The 20,768-nt window shown below is 43.6% G+C and overlaps 1 protein-coding gene and 1 non-coding gene across 2 annotated transcripts in view; both read right to left on the reverse strand.

The window, feature by feature from the left end:
* The window catches only part of LOC8027587 (roundabout homolog 1), an 87,790-nt gene that overhangs the window by 42,360 nt on the left and 24,662 nt on the right, over positions 1-20,768 (reverse strand). The window lies entirely within an intron of this gene.
* On the reverse strand, positions 18,412-18,485 carry Trnaa-ugc. The gene has a single exon. It is a non-coding gene; the product is annotated as a tRNA-Ala (tRNA).

A 20,768-nucleotide genomic window follows, 5' to 3' on the forward strand; every position in this document is an offset into this window, starting at 1 on the left:
TGGAAAAGCCTTAAAACTCCGTCCAACCCGATATTTTTTTCTGTCATTTGAATACCTCACCTAACAAAATGTTTTTGTTTTTATTGCCAAAGATGCGCACGGTCGTTAGTGTCTGCTCAGCAGGATCAAACCTGTGTTACATTTCGGCCTCCTCGCGTTCTCTTGTGCTTTCGTTGGGCTACTTCTTGCCGGCATGCAGTGGGGAAACTGATGCAGATACACTAAAAGAGGCGAGAACAGTGCCCAAATAACGCGGTTACGTTTGTAAGTGGTTCATGAACACATTATTACTTGCCGTGTGGAAGGGAGGCGAACTTTCCTCTATGCAGCGGTGGAAAACAATTATTTACGTGTCGATGGTTCGATGTTTTTCGTCCATGAAAGTAAGCGGAGTTCCTTGTATTTGATCCCGTAGCTGCGCGTGAGTCCTCACGCATCTCTAAAATATGGCGGTATTTGGACATGTTTGTACATAGCATTTGTTATTCAGGACACAACTTGTTTTTACTGTGATAGCAGATAGAGGGACACTTCGCGGGTTTCGTGCCGTCGACCGCGCTCCGTGTCGACACGGGCCATATTCGGCACTCCGCCAAAAGATTCCTCATTGACGTCAGGCCGCTCATCGCGTCAACCCAGCGCCAGCTAACACTATGACGTGACATTGTCATGTCAACTCGCGTTGCACTGCGACGCCACGGGACTTAATGACGTCAGGTGACACCGTGAGTCCAGTGATGTCATGACGTCACGTGACACTTTGACGTCACTTTACATTCAGACGTCACGTGACAATACGTCGCCGCATGATACCATGACGGCATGTAGAAACATAAACATGAGACTGCTGATAATGAAAACAGTAAAACCAAAGCGTTTTAGCTAGTCATAGAAGTAAGGTTCTCGGGTGATAAAACCGATAAAGCTTGGAGGGTGTCAAAGGGACTATGAAATTTATTTTGGACTGGGATAAATTATTTTAGGTTGGAAGTTTACCAATCGCATATCGCTAGTGAGCGAAAAAAAAACAGGGTGGGATGTCAAAAATTCGCTTGTTGGTACGAAAGTTTGAAAATATAGCGTACTTCGTACCTCCTTTCCTTCGAAAGCTCTCCGCCTTTATATATATATATATATATATATATATATATATATTACTTTTTTTAAGGAGGGGGGGGTGTTAGCAGGGGCAGATTTCGCTTGGACAGACTGGACGTGGCGTTTGTTCACACAGTGCACGAACAAAATTAAAAGGAGGAAGACGCGTTAGTTTTGTTTTTCTAGCAGAACCTTGACTTTTGTAACCCAGGGCACTCATGACATCCCAAGCATTTGCGCGTTTTTTGTCTCATTATTTAGATGCGATGTGTATTTCTCATAAAGATCGGTAAAGTGGTGCGTATCATACCTTGGTAGAATTCATGTTTTCTAAAAAAAAAAAGTATTGTATACTTCCGTCATACACCCCGACCCCATTCAAATAACAAAATACACATATTTATAAAAAAAATCCCCTTCACAAATGCCCCCCCCCCCTCCAAATATTTTTTTTATTGCAGTCGCCCGCTGAACAAAAGGTCTCCGTGTTTGTCATACTTTCCCCCCTCCACAACAAAAATGGCGGAGTGAGTGCTGCTGGCCGCTCATGTCGCCTGACCCGGGGTTCGAATGACAGACGCTCGTTCTCGACCGACACGGCCGGCGGCGAGTTTTGTGACCAATAGACGCAGAGATGTCTTCAGGATAGCTGACTGGTCTGGAGGCTTCCAGCTACTTCTGTGAAGAGGCAGTAGTCACTGACACCTTATGAGGCGCAGGGTGTGGCGAGTCCGAAGCATCTCATTACACTTCCGCAGCCAATGAGATTCCGACATCAGCCAATAAGAACGCCGAGGAGCCAATCACGAAGTAGGAAGCGCCAACGTAAGAAGACAAGTCCTGCGTTGGCCATTTCGAATGTCTTCGTCTCACGCAGCCGTGGCTGTACTCCACGCAGCGCTAAAACTAATCAGAGTTGTGCTCTGGACAACACCTTAACGTGAATATACAGTCTCGCAACCAGAGAACTATAAATCGCATTCAAACGCACTTTTGTGCTGGTACCGTTCCCCCGCGGCTTTTTATGATACCAAGTATGACATCCAGAGCCGACGGGGAAGGATCGTTTTCCAGTGAGGTCTTGAGATCCACGCTGTTGTGAGCTCAATAAACCGTAGTGTTCAAAACAGAACAAAGCAAAACACTGCGTAGCATTCAGGTAACGAAGCAGGCCGGTTTTTCTTCAGTCCCATTTATTGATCCGTTCGTCTTTCTGCGGGCTTGTCTCTCTTGGCTCAATTAGCGTGTTAAATGAGGCCTTATTTTGTTTTTTCAGGCACCGACCACAGAGCGGGTGAGGAGCTCATACCTCTGTTTGGTCCAAGCCCCGAGCGGCAGCTGGCCGCACAAAACGCTCGTCCTGTGAGAACATGGGTGGTATTCGTAAAGGCACGCGATACATAATCTCGCGGGCGGTCGAGGCCTTTTATGCGCGCAAAGGTTACGTGCTGCCCTTCTGCCAAGCTCCGAGCACGATCTTTCTTTCGCCCTGGAGCACGTTTGCGGTCTTGTCTTCGGTGCATTATGTGCTCGCGAAGTTGAGCAGCGACTCCGAACGGACTGGCGAAGATGAAGCAATAATGACTGACCGTGCTCCGTTAGTATACCTCGCGTGGCCGGAGCACTGGGAGTATTTGACTTAGCCCACCAATATATATACGTGTCGACTTTGATAAAGAATAAAATCTGAAAGTGAACATAAAGTGTTCGAGGAGCGACGCATAAATATGAGAGCTCGTTCGGTCATGGCGCTCGTCCAATTAATGCGCGGTAATCTGCCTGACAGTCGTTCCAATGAAACGTTTGCTTTAAATCGCTATGTAGTATTTTCCGCGCAAGCGATGTGCGATTTATCACGATGAATAAGCACGGCCAAAATTATAACGGACGAGGAGAAAAACGCAATAAATTAGCCAGTACTTGCAGCTTGCGCGCATTCTTATCCAATGAGTTGTCGCATTCAATGTGTTGACTCGTTGGGTACTGGCACGTGTTTAAACATTTAGTTCTCGGCGAATATATTTTTTTGGTGGATGCTGCTTATACAGTAACTCAAGACATTGAATCTAAAGTGCGAATAGTCTAATATCGATCCCATCATTACCTGCAATGTTTGTTGGAAGCTCAGTCGTTGTAGAATTTATACTGCCTAAACACTTATAAAGTGTATCTAGAGCTGACAGAAATAGTACAAACGAGTACGTGCAAATACACCATGCACATTCAAGTATAGGTGCATATGTTTCGAGCATTATACCTAGATATGAATAAATACACGGCGTGCCAATACTGGCTCTTTGTGTTGTGGCTATAATGCTAAGCGCTGCACGACCCTTGGTACATAAGATCGATGGCTCAGGAATCGAAAACGTCTAGAGGGGGCATAAGTATGCTATGTAAAATACAATTTCGGCTTGATTTTTTTTTAATTGGGCGTACATTTTTAGGTGTGTGTCCAGTAACAAAAAAGTAACGTTTCTTTGGCGAGTATTTATACACATTAAAGATCACCTGTTTATTTTCGGTGATATGTGCGGTAACTACATCCAACCTTAAACCGTTTGTGGTCTATTTGTTGGCCATTTTGTAATCATTAGACGAGTATAAAAAAATACTGGTATTACAGTGCTGCCATGAAGCGTCTGAAACTGCCATGTGAAAAGGTGACATACCGGAAGCTGTGTGATTGGGACTAAAACTTAGCAAGATGCATTCATCGTAGTGTTTCATTCATACTTGCAATAATAGACAAGTTCGTTAGCATAAATATTAATAATTCATCAACTACTAGAAATTTGAATGAGGACCCCAAAAAAGCTTGCTGATACCATTCTTCTTTGTATTATTTGTAGATTATTTATAAAAAATGTGTACCAGAATTTAAATTTGTTTTAAATACAAACGATACCACTATTTTTATTAAAACCCTGTAATGCCTAAAACTTGTCTAAGTATGCAAAACATTATTGGAAGATGGTTTATGCTTAAGATACGTCTAGAACCCAAACAAAACAAAGATTGTTTTCCAATATTACTTGAATACAATACAAAACGTATCATATCTGATACAGCGGAAATTACTGCCGAAAATTCTAGTTCTGGTAGGCCACAATACAATTTCGGTCTTTGTTGTAACAAAGGTGAACATTGCACTTACGTAAGTATGTATATAAAAAAAATTTCATTCCTGGTGGGCAAGGCTTAAATTGTGGGTGGCCTACTGCCACCCACAGACATACGATTGTGTGTGGCCTACTGCCACCCACAATCGTATGTGGCCAACTCCATCAAAGCGCAAATTATGCCAAAAACTTACTTTCGTAGAGCTTGCCTTTTTAAGCAGCTGGGATGATGGACGATGGTGGCCTCCCAACAAGTATTTTTGCTACTGTAATCAGTTACTCCGTGACGTCAGCTTGAAATCGTCGGAGGTTGATTTATTTCTGATCCAGTTGAGCAAAATGCCATCGGTACAAAAGCCAGGCGCTGAGAAGTAGATATAACATCTTCTGGATTTTATAGGAAACTTACAAAGTTCAGTCAAGTAGTTCAGCAGGTCTACTCCTATCATGGAATGAAGGAGTTGTAGGTTGCCACAACGCTTAATTGTTCTAGTTGCGTAATTTTTTTTCTTCCTTTTCGTCCCATCGTCGAGCTGTGATGACAGGCTCCGTGAATGCATAGTTTGAAACAAGTGTAACTTCTCTGTTGTCGAACGACCTTACTACCGCAACACGTTTCGTGTTCTCCACAGCATAGACAAAGGCGCTACGGCCCTGTCCCTTTTGGACACTTTCTGTCTTGAGGAGGCAGCTTTTCAGCCTGTTACTCCGCGGCGTTTCTACAAATCCCAGACTCTTCTTGTGAAATTCCGCCGCCAAATCTATATAAGAGAGGGAATTGTCGGCGGCTACTTTATAGCCTTTCTCCTGAGGACGACGTTCACACATTCTCATTTCCATGTCGCCACCCAAGCAAAACTGCTTTTTACTTTTGTCATGGCCTTGATAAACATTGCATTGGTAGTGGAAGTCTGAGGACCCTGCGCTCCCTCACAACTTCACACCCGATAGGTTTGGTTTCGCACGCATATACTGGTTTATTGGGTACCTGCCAGTAAATGAAACCATTATATCATTAACACTGTTGTGCTCCTCAAATAAAATCGATCGTTTCTTTTTTTCCTTTTTTTTTAACTGCACTTAGCCAGACTAGTATCTTCTATGCTTTGTCGCCTTTCGTTTCGTCCGTGGCTTGACTGTTGTTTGTAAAGTGCGGGAGTCTCATAATCTTTTCAAATCAATTTCCCCGCATCACATCAGCAATCGTTAAAGACCTAGTGCCATTTTCCAGTAGAACCGCACACTCGGCGTTTGTATGAGGCCCTTTAACAGGTATATGCCGATATACTCTTCTATTTTACATTCTGTCACGTTTAGTGAGGTCCCCGTAGTTTGCACACTGATAGCGTCCCCTCTTCCGGGTGAAATGAGCTCGCGTCTCTTCGGCTTTCTCTGTTCTTTGCTTTTTGGTTTCTACACTAACATTTCATTTTACTTCATTTTACAATAGAAATTGTTCCTTTACTTGTTTCTTGACAACTTGTTTTCGTACACGGATGTCATCATGGCCACCCGAATGCGCTTTCGTCGGTAACTTCGATTACTGCTAAACCTTTCGGGGGAGAATGCAGTTTGATTTCGTTATCGTTCCCTTCTGTAAGTAATATTGATACGAGCTTTCTGAGAAGATTCGAACCCGTCGCTAACCCTGTCACTTCTTTCGCCTTATAGCTATTTTCACCGTACGTCACAGCGCGGTCTAGCGGTTGAAGACACTCAAGAACACACACACACGCACACGCTGAGTACTGCGCAAGTCACGACGAAACGCTTGCACTCGATAAAACAGGAGCAGGGAGCTACCACCTCAGCTCTATAGCAAAGTGTGCGGAGAAAACTGACGCGACCAGGCGGAAGTATTGTAAAACAGTGGAGAAAATATTAAATGCACGAAGTTACAGTTGCGGTTACATTAGAGTAATCACTCTCCTAACAGGTGTTGACAAAGAACAGAAACAAAAAGTACAACAATCCGTATTTGCGTTTGCAATATTGTAGCCCGCAGTGTCGAGAAAGCAACGCTCGGTCACGGACTTCCAGGATATTCGCGTTCAATCTCGCACCAGACGTAACTTTCCCCTACTTTCTTGTTCTCGAAAGTGACAATTCATACTCGCCTGAGCGCGCGATGCTCGAAGCTTCTTTGCCGAACTTTCGAGATAGTGAGATAGTCACGCGCTGTACATAAGCAGCTACAAGCGACCTTGTCGAGTCAGTCCCGCTCTCGCTCTCTGTTAAGCCGCCGAATCGCCGCCCGCTTTTCTGCTGCCTCGGCGCTCGTTCTTTATTTTTCGTTTGGCTCAAGTTCGCCGATAAAACCTTTATTTTTCAGTTCACTGTTCGTCTTCTCGTCACCTTCATTCCTGACAATATATGGTTCGACGATGAGGCGAAAACGTCTCTAAATGTCTCCAATCTTTGCTCAGTCTGCTCAGGCTCTCTTCCCGCTATCCTTCTCGCCACACAGAAACGCGCGCATGGGCACGGGGAACTAATCTGCGCAGGGGATATCCGTCATTAAACTGCGAACGCTTTTCGTGGTTTGCAGTCGCTCCCTGTCTCACAACGAGGCTCTTTAAAATGTATGCGTTACTTACGAAGATACAGTAGCACCATCCCCCGAGTCTGCTTACAAGCGTGTCACTGACAGTATAACCTCTGAGATCCCGAAGCGCGCGCGCGAAGCGTTCGTGCGCTTCGGGATCTCGGAGGCCATGCTGACAGCCTAGGAATGGGAAAGCGTGGCGGGTCTCGAGCGGCGTCTCGAGCATTATCACTCCACAACCAATGAGATTGCAGCGTTAGTCAACAAGAAGGCTGAAGAACCAATCACGGAGCGAGAGCATAATAGTGAAGCTAGGATTCCTTAAGTGTCATTGACTATATAGGAGCCACGCTTAGACAAACAATTTCGAATTCACACCAAAGAAATCGTTATGTACTACATGTGCGGAGCAGATTCAGAGTAGCCATAAATGGAGCTACCTCCAACACAATAAGACGACAACATACTGAAAGAAATGTACAAATGAACTGGCTACTCCCATTAATCTGGTCAAATAAGGTCGGGAAATATTTGTATAGAAATATAGGTCGCGGAGTCTGGCTGTGATATATAGCACGACGTGATAAGGCTCGCACGTAAAGATGCAAATGCCGCCTTGACGACGATTTCGCTATTAATGTGCACTCCCTGGATCTCTATCTGCTCGCTGGTGTATGCATCACGCCAAGAAGACGCTCCTTTGTTGGCGCTCATCCATCGTAGTTGGGCGGCACACGATGCGACGCAGAACCGCACCCCGCAATTAACGAGGCATCTGGGTCGCCGCATCATCGCCCTGCTAAACCGCTATCTCTGTGCTGCTTTTGCAGCTCTACGTGCGGTGCCATATCGTAGCAGACCGCTGGCACACTTTGTAAAGGTAACGAGAGAGTTGGTAATTAATTCACCGCGACTACCGTTCTTCGTTTTTTCAACTGTTCGATCGACGAGTACAGGTAGACTGGTGAAGCTAACGAATCTTGAGAGGATCGAGCGATTCGATCAGGCCCTGATGCATCGAGTAGAGATCTCCTGACACAAGCTCGAGATCAGGGTGTATTGTGGGAGCGGCGTTATCGGTGCTTCGGAGTGAGTTCGCGGCTGCTAACGGCGCGAATGGTTCGTAAGCCGAGCTAGGCGCTTACAGACACGCTAGAAAGAAAAAAAAAGAGTGTTCTTGGTACTAACCAGTATACAGTAGACTGGTTAAACGCGTCCACAAAAGCGCGACAAATAAAATTTTAAAATAAGGGGAAGAATATGTTCTGCCGTCGTGTTAGGTGTGAGATTTATACCTCATTCACTGATTCTGAGATATATTAGGATAGATTTATCTCGAAATTATTCGATGCAACAACTTCAAGCATTCTGAAAACTCAACACCTAGGAAGAGAAAAATGGTATAGCACATAAAAGTGCATTATTATCCGTTGATGATATATAAGAACAAATAAGTAAACACCACCCCTTCCCGCGTTTGTTAATTATTTTTTGTTTTGTTTCAAGGACACGAGTTTCCGCAAGGGTTAAAGTTTGCCAGTCTGTACGTCCTTTCGTTGTTAAATCTAACACTTTTGCCCCTACCTCCTTCCTCCTCCTCTTCCCACTCTACATGCCCCCCCCCCCCCTCAAAAAAAAATATATTCCGAGAATATTTTACTCTAACTGATATAAATCTGTTCCGTAACCGCAACACCGATAATGTCGGGATTTTGGAACCCGTAACTTGTGTCTCTGACTCCTGACGGCTGCCGGCGCTGCACTGTTGGTTGACATGTATATCCAACGCGCAAAAAACACGAGATAAAGGTTAAACCAAACAGTTGAAAAAGGGAGCGGATGGCGACTTCCAGCAATCCCGTCAAGCTAAGCGGCCGCTCGGGGCGGCCGCTGCACCTCCGGAAACATCTTCGCGCCGTTCTCGAAAATCTTTTACTTGTCCAGAAATAGCGAAAGCGGCCCTTGACAGCGAAGCGAAACACGGAACGCCGCACGACGTCGACGGAGACGAGCCGAAGCATCCCGTGCATCCACCAATCCGAATACGCCCCCCGTACGCACACGCACACGCTACAAAATTGATTGTCTTGGAGAAAAGAAATGGCTCAGGATCAAAGGATCGAAAACTAAGACAATAAAATAACAGAGACAAACTGGAAGGTCAAGCCCCGCACGAGGGCCGCCTGTGAAGCTGTCCGAGGTATGTTGAAAGGGGCGAAAACTGCCAACGAGAAAGACAACTTGCAACAGGTCACGACCCCCCACTCGCCCCCGCAAAGGCGACCGCTCTGACGCGACCCGGCCCAGCAAACTTCGTGGCGCAACTGAGTTGGCGAGTGGCGCAACTGAGTCCGAGGAGCGCTACGCGGGGGCGAGTGTAGTCTCACCTTCCGTAGGGTTCCAGGCGAGGCACGTTGCTCCGGTCGCTTCTCTCGAGGGGAGGCGCAACGTTACTCGCGGGTTACACACTTCCAAAGCGTGGCTTTTTCCAATCAATTACGTGGCCTCGCGTTTTCCTCGCTCGAACAATACTTTTTACGAAGTAGCCGGGAGACAGAGTCCCTACTTTATAAGGTAGCGGCTCCGGTGTGCGTTCTGTGAGATCAAAATAAAGGCGAAAGACGAGGCGGTGGGCCCGCGATGTCTAGGGCGCATGGCGTAAATGGTTAGTGTAGCACTTACAAAATCAAATAAAACGGCAATGACTTTTTGAAAGCACACTCTCGTATCGAACTGGGTATTCGAAAAAAAAAAAGTACCGTGATTCCCTAAATTCATAAAAGCTTCACGAAAACAACAAGGGCAGTAGGCTTAGAACAGTATTAGTAATTGTAGCAATTTTGGTAGTAAAGAACCATGCATCATCATGTACATTAAGCCTTCAACAAAATTTTTTATGGTCCGCAAAAATCGGTTTCCCAACGTATTTCGCGGCAATTTACTGCCGAGGAGCGATTAGGTGCTGGTAGCTCAAAATGAAAATATCACAGAATAAACTTTCCTCGTTCAAAAACAAAGAAAATACTGTTCTGGGAGGTTTCATGACGGGTCGCACCAGTGGTCGAACCAGTCTTCCAGAGCATTTAAACCGTTTTGAAGTATACGAGCTTCCGCATCGTTTTCAACCACTCTGCATACTACAGAATCGTCTGCAAATAATTATTAACAAGTACTGGTGACATCCTTGATGTCACTAGTACTGGTGAAGGCTTTTGAAGATTCGGTATGACACTTCGTTCGAAACCGGACACGTAGTCAGCTACCCAGTATATAAATTCATAGTTGATACCTATATAATTTCATAGTTGATACCTAGGGATACAAGCTTTCCTCAATATTAAATAATGTGGCACGGTATCGAAAGCCCTGCGGAAGTCCAAACATGCACAATCTATACGTTGTTTCTTTTCTATGGCATTCCAGACAAAATGAGTTAAATCCGTCAGCTGGGTGACACACGAGTACCACGACGAAAGCCATGCTAGGCGAGAGAAAAAAACTGCAAGAATCTAGAGAACTATGCGATAAAGTATGAAGTATATGCTCGAGCGGTTTGCAAGAAATACACGGAATTCACCCCGGGCGGTAACTTTCCACCAGGTCCTTTGTTCAGGACTTGAAAATCGCAGTAACATATGCTTTTTTTCCAGTCGCTCGGGACTAGACCACTTTCTCGAGAGTTGCGTAAAATATTATGAAGACACCCAGCAATTTCGTCTGCGGAATCGTGAAAGATTATCAGCGAAAGTTCACCTGCCCCGTAACCTTTTAATGTGTCTCTACCTCTTAGCAATGTCACAATCTTATCTACATCGATCATTAGATGAGACATAACCGTATCACTGTCCGGTCAGATACAAGGGAAATATTGAAAGGAGCAGAAATCGCTAAAACTGTGAAAATTGAAAAGTACTGCGTTTTTATTGTCACTACTACTAAATTTGAATTTTGTAACAAAGCAGGAATAATACTATCGACATTTTTTGTTGGCTTTCACAAATTTCCAGAATTCTCTAGGTTCATTTTTTTTTTTGTCCTAGAAAGATTTATAAAAATCAAGTTTGATATCTTGTACATCTTTTTTTTTTGTGATATGCTTTTACTTTTCTTTTTCGGGGTTTTGTTTCGTAACGCAAAATTGACTTCGCCTATGTTTTTTTGTTCTTATGCTCAACGTTAACGATTTATTTGTTTTCGTTCAGGGCAGTTAAAGTTTATAATTTTTTTCCATTGGGAATCCTAAATAGAATGTATCAATTCCTTTTTTCTTCAATTTGTCAAAGTTTGTCAATATTCCTTTCCAAACTAAAGTTCAAAAACGGGGGAAAATATTTTGAAAGTTCCTATGAAATGCTCTCATAATCACCAGCATATATTTTCGTGGAGATATCGGAAATATTTTTTGTCATATTCAGTAACAAATCACCCACAGCGGCGCTGTGATTACCTGGTTCACAGGGGGACAGAAAGAAAAACAACCTGGGATTGTTAGTCATAAAGGGATCCAAAATAGAGTTTTTTTTTTTTTCGGCGAAAGAAGATACTGACCAAGTAAAAACGAAACAATGAAGTCATTGAAATATTTATACAAAATGGAATGATTGATGTAAACGGAGGCGTTGACCCAACAGATATTCATCAGATTGATGTCACCTCCAATGATAACGGAACTATCAGGAATTGCAGGCAACATATTGCCGCGTGCAAACAGCTGAGTCACAGCGTGCTCTACTCCCATGCCGCTGGCGGGGGTTTCATCTCCGCCAGCATTTGTCCCTTTTATGTGTCTTTTGTTTGCATAACTGAAATGTTCCATATGACTCGAGAATCTTGTAGTTTATTCGACATTGGAAACTTCTACATAACCACGCGCTTACAAAAGGAGCTTCGCATGGCTGCTTGGGGCAGTCGTCCCTCCGTCGCCGTCAAAGATCATCTTTTGTTACTTTATGTTTCTCGACACAAGTTAGCCGTATTGAATGTTCACTTTAAGTTTTAATAAACAATTTTATGTTTTTATTCGTGTTAATATGACTGAGCTTATCAATATTATCTACAGTTCGGGGGGGGGGGGGGGGGTGGAGGGGGGAGGGGCTGCTAACCCCAAGAGTCCCTCTTTTATGCAGACAAGCTCGGCGCAAAACAGATTAATTTTCATTTTGTGGAACACAAAAGAACTCATGTGCAGTAGCAGTAAAAAAAGTTTTCATTTTGAATGCATGAATAACCAATTACCACGCTAGAAAATTGCGAAGGCAAATAAATTCTCTTATCACATACTTCTTTTATATCATCATCTATCGTTACGCGTGGAGTCAGCGAGAAACCTTTTACGTTTAGAACTTTTTCAAAAGAAACTTTCCCATAAGTCTAAAAAATAATCGTGTTTTTTTTTTGCGCCATTTTTCAGATGAATATTGTGACCGACAAACGCAGCAAGCAAGCCCAATGGCACAAGGATGCAAGCAGCAGTGTCTGAGATAAAGTATTCTAAATACCTCATTTCGGGATTGTAGAATTTGCTCACATTTCCCACCCACCTTCAAACAACTTATCCTTCAGTGTATCAAGCGATGAAGAATTAGAATAGAAATCTTTTTATTTATGTAGGTGATCAACGTATAAAATATTGTGTCACATCGCATGCGCCGTCTGAATCAAGCCCATTTTAAATGGTGCTCGAAAATGAAAGGATATCATCCGATATTTATCTTGCGAGGGCAGACACAACAAAAGGAGCAGTGTATCAACTGCTGTCAAGCGAAAAAAAAAATTAGGGGAACAGTATTTTTTTAGAGTCGCGAGAAAAAACCGACTCTCACGACGTCCTTAAAGCGCCCATTTAAAATTTCGTTTTTTTTTTCTGTTTTTTTTTTTTTTTTTTTTTTTGGCAGGGTTGTGTTTGAATATTTATTTTCCACCACTATAAGCGCGTTTATCGTTCGTTCATTGGACCTAAGTATAAAATGTATTGAAGTTTTTTTTTTTAAATCTTTTATGTGCTGTTACTTCCCCCCAAAACACCCGACAACTCGCTCCTGGCACTACACGACTGCGCGCGGAGCCCAGGACGTCGTGGGCTAAGGTGCAGAGCGCCTTCTACATCGTGACGTCACCGTTTTCGTAGCGCCGGCGGCTCCCATTAGGGCTGAGGCCACGCGGCCGCTACACTACCCTATTACGCCAGTGTAGAAAGACTCTAGGAAAGTATTCCCTGAAACCTGTACTGACCTGCGATCGACAAAAGTACGGTGAGCGCATTTAGGGATCCCTGTCGGTTTGAGATCCCAAAGGAGTGGTGGCGTAACCTTGCCTTATATAACCTCTCGGAGGCTTCAGTTACAGAACGATCGATGATAGTTCGATAACCTCGCCAATACGGAATTATCAGCCCCCACATAGGGCGCTATTTACTTCTTACATTGTTATAGGAGTGCACGAGTAGTAGGTCAATACGAATTGCGTTGCGTCAATCTTAACCTCTACATTGCAATAGAAAGGTAACAAGAGCTGGTGCTACGTATTATATCTCTTTACAGTATTGAAACTAAAAATGATTCGCTATTCAATTAAAAAAAATTCACATGACCCATTTTTTTCTTCTTTTTTTTTATTGTAGGCTAAGAGATTAACCAGGCAATGTCTTCTATCCAGCATGCTTATATATGGCGTGGCAAACCGGCAATCGTAGACAGATGATCTGACCCGTTCCGCAATAAGCAAAGTGAACAAAAATATAGAAGGAGGGAATCTTAAGTTTAGGCAAAGAAACGCACAAGAGTGCATGAAAATATATTTAAAACCCCTCGTTTCCTGCTCAGGCACTAGCCATGGTAATGCTCTCGTCCTGAGTATCACAAACAAGAACGTGGCTCGTTTCTGTTCAAAAAATATACATCAAGATCATCTGGTGTAAGAAAACATTTTTTATTTATTTATTTTTTTCAGGAAAGAATATTACAGAAAGGGAAGATACATAAGACACGGAACCTGTTATGTCATGTCCTTTAATCACAAGTCGCTTCCCGAAAGCGCTTACAGAAACCAAAGCGTTCCCCTTTTCGTTCCCCTCAACTGCATAGTGCATACCAGCCCTAAAATGTCGACTTCCTGGCTTCCTTGCACAATTGTCTACTTCTGATTCTCGATTCGTTCGATGCTGACCGAAATACCGGCCTCCTTCGCGTAAATGGGCTTGCGAGGAGTCGCTCATGCACGTCACCGGGTCCCAGGCGCAAGCCGGGCAGGAACAGCGATTTCGTATGTCGCAGCCGAAGCGAGAGAAGGGAACCCGTCCTCCGGACGAAGGTATCGATCCCCGAGGTCGCCCTGATTTCTTCCCAATTTACCTCTCCCAGCAATGTTAAAAAAAAAGAAAAATTAAAAAACGCATAAGTCAAAAAGCGGACACTTCTTTTGTTTATGTTTTGTTTTTCTTTGTAGTGAAGAAATAAAAAAGAAAGGACGCACAGTCAGCCAAAGAAGCAAATGGAAAACGAGGAAGTCGGGGAGCGAGACAATGCAGATCACGTCTTGTTTTCCTCTCCGAATTTTCCCTGCACACAATGGACGAACCTGCTCCGAAATTCTGGCAGGTATTCCGACAGGGGGCCGCTGAACACTCGGGCCGACGACTGCTACCGGGGAAAAGCGCTGGCAGATTTTATTGTCGTGGCATGTCCCAGAGGTGGTAACGTACGTGACGTTTGTTTTGACCGCCCTGCTGCACTCGGATTGACCTTCCGAACAGTGCCCGAGGCAGGCAGGTGTGTGATGCGCTCTTTATCTGTTTGTTACTTTCGTTACTGATCATCGCGGTTATGCCGGGGGTCCAAACCAGATCAGAAGAAAACAGTATGAAGTTCGTTACCTAAAAAATTAAATGAAAAAAAGAGTAGAAATTCCAGGTATTTTCAAAGCAACTTGTCATGGTTTTATACACCCAATTATCCCCCAGACCACCCTGTGCTACGGAAATGCTTCTAGATTTTTTTTAGCAGGCGCACGAGGCGGTGGTGAAACAGTGATAAAAGAAACAAAATCAGATCTGCCGTCTATTTCCCTAAAAAGAAAGGGGGACTTAGTACGACCATCCTGAATGTCTGCGAATGCAAATTCGTATTGCTATGTTGGTAGGCCTCAATCTCTCGACAAAATTATCACTTCTACTTTTATTCGATACGTGTAAATTATATGAATTCCACAGATATTTAATTTTCTGCGTCTACAAGCGCTGAAAAGAATGATACACTAGCACTGCGGTTCGGAGGAATGTCATTAAAATACGAGTTAAAGGGAGTCTTCTTGCTTGTGCTCTAAATTCATATGAATCTCCCCCGGAGATAAAACTTTGATTTAAAAAAAAGACTGAAGCAATGTTTTATTACCGTAGTTTTTTTTCTTCAAATCTTAGAATCGGTGAAAAATGATATTTTTGCATTATCCTAATAAATATGCATGGACAATCGTTGCGCACTGACGACTGCCAACAAAGGGATTTTGTTTCTACCCCTTTAATGTTTTAAGAGTATATGGTTATGACGCCATGGTTCCCTCATTCCCTAACATAGTAGCTGATTCACTAACAACGTAGTGAGTCATAACTCACTACTCATTTTAATTCCACCTTCCGCCATGCAGTAACATTGGATTTAGTAGAGGACGGTTTACTGGGCTCGATTGTGAAAATAAAACCTGTTTTGTCTGCCAGTATAAATAAACTACGTATTGCTGAAAAGGAGAAATCCGGCAGCATATGAGGCTAGCGGTGGGCACAGGACGCTAACGTTTGAGACCATGACGTGACATGGACCAAAATATAAAAGGTAACGACAAAATCTATGTATGCGCCAACGTTCACCTAACGCTGATTTTTTCATAAGAAGTATTATTGCAAGCACTTCTGTCATTAATTTCAGTGAGACAAACTTGCCAGCTTGAAAGAAATAACGTCTTTCTTTTTGAGAGTTTGTTTTAGTGCAAAAAATGCAACAGAAACCCACAATATTATGTCTTGCTCTAGACTAAATTCAGCTGATGCGCGTGTCAGCCCATAGAAGAATTTTGTCTTTGGCTTTTATTTCATTAACCAGATCACGTGTCCTTCTCACACTTTCGCATCCTATCCCCACCACTAGCTTCACATTCTGATGGAGTTCCAGCTTTATGTAATGCTTTGTTTATTTATGCAAGCAAAAAACAAAAAACTGTTGTTTTTGTTTGTTTTTTTTTATTTTCATTGAACCATTTTCGGCTACGCCCGAGCAGAAAAAGTAACTCCCTTACTTTTTCTGCTCGGGTGTAACCGAAAACGAAGACGCGAGCTGTTCGCATTCTAAGGCAGGTCCGTTGCTATTGTGCGATTGCAACAGACCTGTATCAAATAGTTTGCAATTCAAACTCACAGCTTTCAATCTAGCTGGACAGAACAGTACACGTGTAAAAACATGACGATGTTTAACACAGTAGCACTCTACATAACACGTACTATATTCCGTAGAACATCGCCATAAATGTGGCTGCAGAACTGTTAAACTTATGATTGACTTTCCACGTAAAAAAAACAGACAAAAAACAATCATACGCAGTGAAAGAGGACTCTTCATCGCTCTGATGTCGTTTGTTTTTGTCGTCACAGCTTGTGACCCAGAGAACCTGTATGCCTCCGGGAGATTCAAATCCCTATTGAGCCGTCGTCGACGTGTTCTCTCGCTCTTCTTTATCGCCCGTCGTGAGGCTTTATGTAGGCCTTGCATACAATGTTGCAGACGTCCTGACCTCGGCACAGCGTGCAACTCTTCAGACAAAGCCTCTAGCGCTCGGGCCGCGCAGGCGATTTGAGAATCGGTTGTTCAACGCTGTAGCAACCATGTGCTGCCGCTCTTGAGTGGATAGAGAATTGCGGAGTCCCACGGACCTGCTTTCATTTCGTGTTTGGAATCGTATTTGTTAACATCTCGCCGCGTAGGACGCTTGCGGACTACAGGGCTCTAACAAGTGCGTTGTGGTTTGTTTCGTTCCTTGCTGTATTGCCTTTCTCGTTGCAGATTCTTCAAGATAAGCTATCCTGTGCCCGCTTGGTAACAACCTCAGGTTTCGCGATTTCATTCTTGGAGGGCTCATATTTCCAGCCGCAGTTCTGTCTTTATATATGTGGATGGGGCGCAATGTGCTGTGTGTGTTAAAGACATTTTGATGGTACAATACCATCAGCGAAACATAAAATATTAATCACTCGCACCAAACTTCAAGCGAAATATAGAATTCAAAGACACAACGAGCATTATTTCATTCACGTGTATAAAGCTTCGCTTTACATCAGGAAAGGGAGGTGGCTGCACGTAAAATCTCCGCACGTAATTACTGCGGTACGTTGACTCATTGTTTACACGAGTGAATGTCGACATCCACAGATATAGAGTGTGCAGCCGCCAAACCCCCAAAAGTATAATGTAACAAGCCATCACGAGGATTTTGTTCAATGCAATGGGTGTCGCAGGTTGTTTTTTTTTTTTTCTTTTATAATCAAAACAGAAGTGGAGAGATTGCCAAGTGAGAGGAAACATTCGTTGCTGGGCCAACAAAATGAAGTTTGTTGTGGGATGTAAAGTAGTGGAGTAGATATGTCTGCTCGATGCTTGCAGTGCGCCGTCCTCTGTGGAGGGAGCCTTCAAAAATTATATATAAATTTTGCAGAGGTGGAACCCTGAGCTAAAAGATTATAGGTAACGTCTTCCTATTTCGGATATGTACCGCTCCGGTTTTTCTACATTTGGCGGCGTATTTTAGTTAATATAAACTAAATATGCTTTTCATTTTTTATTTTTAAATTTGAAGCTAAGTTTTGGTGTTTACTCTATTGAGTCAGTTACGGTATGAACACTACACCTAAGCTACACTCGTGAGTCCTTCTTGGATGAGAAATCGTCTACAAGTGCCTCTGACTACTTCGACGGCTCAGATGCTACCGAATCTCAAATAGTACGCTTCGTATGCAAAATAGCTGTCAAGGTTAATGCCAAAGAAAGGCAATCAGCTGTGCATGTTAGTCTATTTGATCTTAGCCTTTTCAAGTTTATGCTTTGATTTGAAACGTCATAACATAACGACCAAATGAATTAGCCCTTTAACGCGATCTTCTTTGAAGTTGTTGTTGTCGTTTGTTCGTTTGTTGCTTTTTCTTTTTTTTTTGTGTGTGTGTGACAAGCTAACACTGAGGTCACGTGGCTTGACCTAATAAGGGGTTATAATTTCTGGGAGCGAAGTCGTAGCAACCTGCTTGAGTATGTTGCCCCGAACGATGCTTGCACCGTACGAGAGCGCCGGCTTGGTAGGGACGACGAAGGCCAGAAAGTTGGCTCTCAGCGCCCTACCAAGCAGGAGCTACTACTGGATCTATACAGATAAAGATAACACATACACGTAGCGTACGAAGGTATTTATAACAACGATAAGAACAGGTTGAACTTAATCTCGATTTTTGATAAAAGTCTTATCTTTCTAATTATAATGCAATTAAATGCAAAGGTGCAAGCGAGCTGGACAAGAATGGCGAAAGTAATCCCTGGAGAAGGGGAACAAGAGGGACAAAGGACAAACATAAATCTCCAAACACAGCTAGGTGACCGGTGAGCGACCGAAAAAATCCGCCTTGTCCGGGTATCGAACCCGGGACCTCTCCATTGCAAGTGGAGCGCTCTACCAACTGAGCTAACCAAGGGGTTAGACGGAGAGGTCCCGGGTTCGATACCCGGACCAGGCGGATTTTTTCGGTCGCTCACCGGTCACCTAGCTGTGTTTGGAGATTTATGTTTGTCCTTTGTCCCTCTTGTTCCCCTTCTCCAGGGATTACTTTCGTCATTGCATCGTTCGGGGTGCTTTTTTATAATCCTTCCAGAGCCGTCTCTGGTCCCAAGTTTTTAAGGGGCACACAAGTGGATTCTAAGATTGCTTATATATGGTGATAACCAAATCTACAAGCTCTACGCAACCTAAAAAAAAAAAAAAGAACACCTAAAGTTTATTTTCGGGCGGCTGATTTCCCGATTAAAAATCTAATAAAAGATTGTGGCACTTTCTGCGCATTGGAGTAGACGTGAGGAGGTGCAGTCGGACGCCGTTTTCGAACAATTGTAGTACTACTTTTCTAACAGCCAAATATTTTACAAAATATAATGCTGAACACGCCTAAAAAGAGCAATAATCGTAACGCTTAGAATTTCCACGTACTTAACTATTTTCATTGATCAAATCTTAAGGAGGTGCTGGGGACCCAGAACCCCCCCCCCCCCCCTTTTTTCAAGACAAAATAGTTGTAGCGAATTTCTAATGCTGCGAGTTTACTATAGTCGGTTGCAAGTCAAGAAGGTAGGAGAAGCTCCTCCCACAAGTGTGATGCGCCCGTTTCAAATCTCTCCGCAGTCGAAAGAAGAGTTCACTGGAAACGCTCCTTGTTCCGCTTCAATGAATTACCACTTGTCTCCGATCCCACTTTTTAAGAAAGCGACCTTTGTATTCATCGGAGAGGGAACCGAGCCCCTGAAAGCAGCCTTTGTATCCATCGGGGGGGAAGCTAATCCCCGAAAGTCGTATTTGTTTCCGTCGGTGGGGGAGAACTCTAATCTCCCTCTCGTGGCTTCCACAATGCGAAGTCAAAGTGGAAAGATAAAGCAAATATGTACAGAAAGGCAAGACCCTCCTCGCGCGCTGGCCGCGACGTCACGAAAACGGTGGGACGCTATTGGATGCGGAGGTGGCGGAGGGATATCTGATTCCCTTTGAGGGGCATTTGCCGCTACCTTCTTAACCTGTAACTGACTATAGGACGTCTTGCCATCTAAACTGGTCATGTTTATTGACTAAAACGCAGCAAACAATATGCCATCAAAATCAAGCTTCTGCAAAAGTACTTAAGCGGCCCTTTAATGTTTTTCTTTTCTCTTTTTTTTTAATGAGGGTGTTATGGCAGGCAACGCCGGTAGGGCTGGAGGAGTACGTCTGGTAAGTAATTTTTTGGTGCCCCTAGTAATCAGAGGCGGACGAGATCAAAAGTTACGGGAAAGCTCGTAGGAAGAAAGAATTAAGAGGAGGGGTCCTTGCCGGCATTACTTCGCTAAATGTGAAGGCCCTTGCTCGAAAGACCCCGGCTGCTGCTGTATATATCTATAATTTTTTTTTCTTAACGGCTTATTTTTGGATGCCACAGCCGTTCGCGTGCGAATCGATATGCCTAGAGCTCCTTAGACTAGGGGTGCCATTTCCTGCACCTGATTCGGCTTCTGCTTTCACTGGCGCGTTTGTTACAAACCTATCTGACTGAACGGCTTGCTTTGGGCAAATAAATATCGGTAAGGACGAAGCAAAAAAACGGTTTATTTGTTGCAGACGTTTTTCCACAAGCGCCCAAGAACTAGAAATTGTCGTTTTTTTTATTTATATGCTGTCCTTTCGCTGTTATCATTACTGCAAAGTCGGATATTGCCCTGAGGAATGCGCTACATCGGTGTAGCAGCTGGCACCTGTAATGGACAGCGGGCGGAGAGGTGCAGTGAGGTTGCGGTTACCTCTTGCCATACCCCAAACGGAAAAAAATGTTTTTGCGCTGAAAATGATAATGGCGTAACACAAACAAAAAAAGAAATATGAAGCATTGAAATAGAGGAGAGTAATATAAACAACGTAATAGTGGGAGAGAACGAGTGCTGAAGAGACGCCAAAGGGGGTGCTAGTCTATCTGGAGTATGGAAGTTTAGATGTTGCTGGTATCGCTCATTTAAGTTGTTATCCATGCGCAAATAATAATATATCATTTCTTGCGTCATGCCGGCATCACAGGCGGTGAGTTTTTTTTTTTTTTTTTTTTTTTTTTTTGTTTTGCATGAGGGTTTGTTTCGCCAGAGTTTCTATTCATCGATGCTCGGAAGACAATAAATACTCAAGCAAGGGAAAGGGACAAACCTTGGTGGTGTGCACCTTTCGGTTTCCTTCCGAAAGGCGCACGCCAA

Source organism: Ixodes scapularis, unplaced genomic scaffold (assembly GCF_016920785.2).
Source record: "Ixodes scapularis isolate PalLabHiFi unplaced genomic scaffold, ASM1692078v2 PGA_scaffold0__279_contigs__length_252992795, whole genome shotgun sequence".
Lineage (NCBI taxonomy): Eukaryota > Metazoa > Arthropoda > Arachnida > Ixodida > Ixodidae > Ixodes > Ixodes scapularis.